Here is a 6,821-nt window from a genome sequence, read left to right on the forward strand (position 1 = left end):
ACAATAATGATTGCAAATTTACCTATTGGGCAAATTATGCTATGGACGCGAGTCCACCTTGCAAGGTGGACATAAATCCATGTTCACAAATTTAGAACTCTATGTTCACAATTTTAGAACTCTATATTCATAATTTTAAATCTCAATATACAAAATTGCATTACTCAATATTCATAATTTTTGAACTCTATTCACAACTTTGTTATATAGATTCAAAAATTGTGTTATACTATTAAATATAGAGTTATGAAATTGTGAACATAGAGTTCTGAAATTGTGAACAAAGAGTTTTGTAATTGTGAATATAGAGCTCAAAAATTATAAAAATAAAATTTTAAAATTGTGAATATAGAGTTTTAAAATTATAAACAATCCTTACCTATTGTGGCCATGGCATAACAACCATTACCTATTGTGGCCGGCTAAATATGCATATTGTCATGCACCGATTATGTGGCCATGTTTCACTTAATGAACGAACAGACAATCGATTATCTTACCATAATAAAATGGGTACTAGGTAGAGGACTACAATAGCTTTAATAGTAATTCTATCTTAGACGTTACGGTCTGATCGTATTAAGCATATCGATCTAATTAAATTCAGGTAGCATGTCGCTAGTTTTAGACTTAACTATGATGAACACCGAGATGCTTCAATATGCACAACTGATCGAGATTTATTGTCATAGCGTAACTAGTTTGACACCATTTGATTAAGAATTCAACTCAATCATTCGTTTTGTTTGGTCCAATATGATTATAATTTAGGTAGAATGATCTGTTATTTAATTAGGCATAAATGGAACCCCTTTTTTTCATAGGGGTTCGGACAAGTTTTTCGCTAACTATTGTCAGAAAAATTATATCTGTCATTGAAATTTTGGTAATAGTTGGTCAAAAAATTGGACAGTATGATAAAATGTGATATAAATTACTACGTACATAGTTATGTACTTAATTTAAAAATATTAATAGTCAATGACAAAAAATGATATAAATTACATAAGGTTCTGTTTGGTAACATAATTAGCTTAACATCAAATTTTGACTTGTTTGACCACAATTAGTTGTTTGACCACAATTAAATGGAAAATACATTATAAATTATACATCTTCTCTATTGATATCAAATTTATAAATACTTTTTTTTAAATTTTTTTTTAGATTAATTTGAATACGACGACGGACTATAGAACTTCTAAACTACATTCACTAGATAAGTCATAAAAAAAAAGTAAACTATTTTTTTTAAAAAAAAAATTATAACTAAATCACAAAATATGTTACATATACATAACTCATTATAAAATCCACAAAATAACACGTTCTAAATATAAATAGTAAACTACTTGAATTGAAATAGATTAAAAAATTATTAATTTAATATGAAGCACAAATCAATCTATACTATAAATATTACTATCATTATAGAAAAGTAAAAGAAAAATCACAAAGTTACAACTCAAGAAATATAGAAAAGTAAAAGAAAAAATCACAAAGTTACGAACTCAATAATATTATAGAAAGTTTTTAAAAAAAATCACAAAGTTATAAGTTATAACTCAAAAAAATACAATCGTAAAAAGTACATTATTTGGAGAGGTTTGACCTCTTGAATTTAAACATATTACCATAATTCCAACCTGCTAAGCTAAGTCATAATTTATTAATTTAAATGTGTACTAAGTTGTTATCCTAAAAATCTGCAGGATATTCTTTCAAAAAAGAAAAAAAAAATTAAATCTGCAGGATATATAAAAAATTAAAAACTAATGGGCAGGACGCAGGGGTGGTGGGCCCCATTTAAGCATGAGCTGGGTGAATGCCAGCCCGCCCATACCTAAATGGATGGTTAGAGCATCCTTATCAGTGAAGTTTTTTTGCGGTTATTGAGGAGTTTTTGTAAGTGTGATTAAGAAAAAGAAAATGAGAAGGAAGGATAAAAAAAAATAATTAAACAAAACTGTTTTAAAAAAAAAAAAAAAAAAAAAANAAAATGGGTACTAGGTAGAGGACTACAATAGCTTTAATAGTAATTCTATCTTAGACGTTACGGTCTGATCGTATTAAGCATATCGATCTAATTAAATTCAGGTAGCATGTCGCTAGTTTTAGACTTAACTATGATGAACACCGAGATGCTTCAATATGCACAACTGATCGAGATTTATTGTCATAGCGTAACTAGTTTGACACCATTTGATTAAGAATTCAACTCAATCATTCGTTTTGTTTGGTCCAATATGATTATAATTTAGGTAGAATGATCTGTTATTTAATTAGGCATAAATGGAACCCCTTTTTTTCATAGGGGTTCGGACAAGTTTTTCGCTAACTATTGTCAGAAAAATTATATCTGTCATTGAAATTTTGGTAATAGTTGGTCAAAAAATTGGACAGTATGATAAAATGTGATATAAATTACTACGTACATAGTTATGTACTTAATTTAAAAATATTAATAGTCAATGACAAAAAATGATATAAATTACATAAGGTTCTGTTTGGTAACATAATTAGCTTAACATCAAATTTTGACTTGTTTGACCACAATTAGTTGTTTGACCACAATTAAATGGAAAATACATTATAAATTATACATCTTCTCTATTGATATCAAATTTATAAATACTTTTTTTTAAATTTTTTTTTAGATTAATTTGAATACGACGACGGACTATAGAACTTCTAAACTACATTCACTAGATAAGTCATAAAAAAAAAGTAAACTATTTTTTTTAAAAAAAAAATTATAACTAAATCACAAAATATGTTACATATACATAACTCATTATAAAATCCACAAAATAACACGTTCTAAATATAAATAGTAAACTACTTGAATTGAAATAGATTAAAAAATTATTAATTTAATATGAAGCACAAATCAATCTATACTATAAATATTACTATCATTATAGAAAAGTAAAAGAAAAATCACAAAGTTACAACTCAAGAAATATAGAAAAGTAAAAGAAAAAATCACAAAGTTACGAACTCAATAATATTATAGAAAGTTTTTAAAAAAAATCACAAAGTTATAAGTTATAACTCAAAAAAATACAATCGTAAAAAGTACATTATTTGGAGAGGTTTGACCTCTTGAATTTAAACATATTACCATAATTCCAACCTGCTAAGCTAAGTCATAATTTATTAATTTAAATGTGTACTAAGTTGTTATCCTAAAAATCTGCAGGATATTCTTTCAAAAAAGAAAAAAAAAATTAAATCTGCAGGATATATAAAAAATTAAAAACTAATGGGCAGGACGCAGGGGTGGTGGGCCCCATTTAAGCATGAGCTGGGTGAATGCCAGCCCGCCCATACCTAAATGGATGGTTAGAGCATCCTTATCAGTGAAGTTTTTTTGCGGTTATTGAGGAGTTTTTGTAAGTGTGATTAAGAAAAAGAAAATGAGAAGGAAGGATAAAAAAAAATAATTAAACAAAACTGTTTTAAAAAAAAAAAAAAAAAAAGGAAAAAAAAAAAAAAAAAAAGGAAAAAAAAAAAAAAAAAAAGGAAAAAAAAAAAAAAAAAAAGGAAAAAAAAAAAAAAAAAAAGGAAAAAAAAAAAAAAAAAAAGGAAAAAAAAAAAAAAAAAAAGGAAAAAAAAAAAAAAAAAAAGGAAAAAAAAAAAAAAAAAAAGGAAAAAAAAAAAAAAAAAAAGGAAAAAAAAAAAAAAAAAAAGGAAAAAAAAAAAAAAAAAAAGGAAAAAAAAAAAAAAAAAAAGGAAAAAAAAAAAAAAAAAAAGGAAAAAAAAAAAAAAAAAAAGGAAAAAAAAAAAAAAAAAAAGGAAAAAAAAAAAAAAAAAAAGGAAAAAAAAAAAAAAAAAAATTAAACAAAACTGTTTTAAAAAAAAAAAAAAAAAAAAAAGCAAATGATAGAAAGACGCGCCCAGGAAGCCCACAGAGCAACAAATGTAAGTTGATGTCACGGACCAATGGGAGATTGAAAAAAAAAAGTGATGGTCCCACAATTCTGAAAACATGTCATTAGTTCTGTACTATGAACCCACAATACCACCGATAAGGGTGCCCTTACAATTGGAAAATGATACACCTCCAAGACATCCTTTACGAGGGAGTAGTATATAAGAATACCACCACAAGTCATAACCATGCCTTCTTCTCCTTCTTCTTCTTCTTCCAGGGGCTAGGAGCTTACAATTTTCCGTTCTCAGATCTCACAATTTATAGATGAGAACAGAGGTGATGGGCAGTAGCCGCCGCAAGTGCATTCTTGTTGGGCTACTCTTCTTAGCTTTAACTGCACATCTTCATCATGCTGCTCAGGCCGGCGGCGGCGGCGGCGACAGTAAGAATCTGGTACGGTGGAGGAAGGCGATGGAAACACCTCGGCATCCTTCACCTGTCGCTCCCAGGAGGTTACGAAAGTATGTATGTAATCCCTATATTATATATTAGCAGCATGAGCATTTTAATTAAATATATTATTGGTGGGTGAATGACAGGGAAGCCATGGGCACTTCATCGGAACAGGAAGGCCAACCTCGACCGCCGTCTCCGTCTCCGTCTCCGGGGAGCAAAAAGAAGGATTAGCTGCAATGGTTGCCGGAGGAGGAGCTGAGGAGGTTGATCAATGAAAATCATTCGTCTAAAGTTTCGTCTTTTGTGTGTGTTTTTATTTTTGAAGCAGCTTTTTTTTTTTTTTTTTAATTTAATTTCTTCGTGTTTTCCGGCGGATTGGTATCATGATGGTGAAATTATATTGTTGAAATCAATAATGAATATTTCGTCCCTGCCTTTTCTTCAACTCTTTTCTCTGCTTTCGTGCTCTGCAATTTCCCCACCGGAGGCATTGCCTACTTTAATTTTGCGGAATTGATCGAAGTGGATCACAGAATACAAAACTTCATTCTCTTTACAGTTTTTGCTTTCTGCTTAATTTATCTGTCTAAAATCATTGGTGCTTGGCTTTCCGGCGAGCTGCGGAAACGGTTTCTTGACCGGCGTTTGTGGCCTGTGGTTCTCCGGTGGGCTTGCTACTTCACCGGCGAACTTTGCGTTTATTCTCATTTTTCCGGCGAGTTGTTATTTATATTTTATACGGTGGTGATAGCTCTCCGTCCCCTATTGAACTGCTTTAACGCCGGCGAGTTCTGCAGCGGTGACTTCAGTAGGAGACCCCGTCGGAGATTTCTGCTTTTAGTAGGTAGGTGGGACCATTGTTTGTCTTTTACAATTTACTGCGTTTCTCTGATTCTCTCTGCTTTGGTCAGACAAAAATAGAATCCTCCATATGTTAACGGTTAACGGCAGATTGCATATAAAGTTAACATTTTTTCCCCTGTAAGATTATTCCCTAATTTTCATATATTAACAAACTTTTTTTTTTATAGTACTACTGACTCTGTTACAATGTAGTATATGTTCATAGTTACTTTCTCAACCTACTAAGAGTACAATGTAGTATCTGTTCATAGCTACTTTCTCAACCTACTAAGAGTCAAGAGTTGCCTCCACTGAAGCTCGAACCCACTCCCATCATCCATGTGGGAGTATTATATTTATATAGATTACCTTATAAATAAGTCGGTCTAACCACACATTAATTATTTAAAAAAAAATCTAAGTGATGGCTTCGCATTGTGTATTTGTGAAGGAGGGAATCCACGGGCCAGAAGAGTCAGAGAGAGTGGGATTATTATAACACAATTAATGTATACTGGCAAACCAATAAAAGAAATAATTTAAAAATAAAAATTTAAAAAAAAAAAAAAAAACGACTGTGAAATGTATAAATACTACTCCGTAATAAACATGAAAATTTCCGATCCAAAGCGTCTTTAACGCCTTAAATATTCCTGAATCCAAATGATGATAGCATTTCATCAATAGACAAAAACTTATGTGAGACTGTCTCACCGAGAGACGGATCAGATCGAGTCGGATCAAGATGAAAATGTAACACTCACAAATGTCATACTTATATGCTCAAATGTAATACTAATGAGAAATAAATTTTTTGTTATTTATAAGGGCAGAGGTAATACTTTTAAGGAAAAATACTACATTTTTACATTTCGATTTTAAAATATTATATTTTTCTTCAAAAGTATAATATTTTCCCTTATAAGTAAGGAGCACTCGTCAACATTATTAATTATGAAAAATGTAATACTTTTCTCTCTAAGTAACACAAATTGTATTTCTGATTAGTATTATATTTGAGCATATAAGTATGACATTTGCATATTATTTTGACTTGACTGACCCGTCTCACGAATAAGGATCCGTGAGACGGTCTTTGTGACCCATCATTCAATCTCAAACAATAATCAATAGCCTAAGTTGCTAATAAAATAAGAAGTTAATATGCTCGCAAGCATTCTCTCGTCGGAGTCCCCTGGTACTACTGCTAGGGCGGCGCGTACGGTCTTAGGAAAAAATTTAAGAATGGACATGACACGCGATGCCAGACAAACCTCTTGGGTGTTTGGTTGGGAGCAGAAAATTAGGGAGGAAAAGAATTGTAATTCGGTGGAATTGCAATTTAATGAATAAAGTAAGAATTAAAATTACAGTGTTTGGTATGCAGAAATAGGTGTACAAGGAATTAAAAAGGTAAGAAGTGACAAAATAACTAAAATTTCCTTATGTTGTGGTAGATGTTGTAGTAGTAGTAATAATAATAATAATAATAATAATAATTCTTTCAAAAAATAAAATAATAATAATAATAATAATAATAATAATTCTTTCAAATTTAAAAAAATAAAACAAAGCGTATGGGAGGAGGGACAAAATTGTCTTTACACCAAAATTGCCCCTCATCTCCACCGAATTGCAATTCATC

This window comes from Ipomoea triloba, chromosome 3 (assembly GCF_003576645.1).
Source record: "Ipomoea triloba cultivar NCNSP0323 chromosome 3, ASM357664v1".
Classification (NCBI taxonomy): Eukaryota; Viridiplantae; Streptophyta; class Magnoliopsida; order Solanales; family Convolvulaceae; genus Ipomoea; species Ipomoea triloba.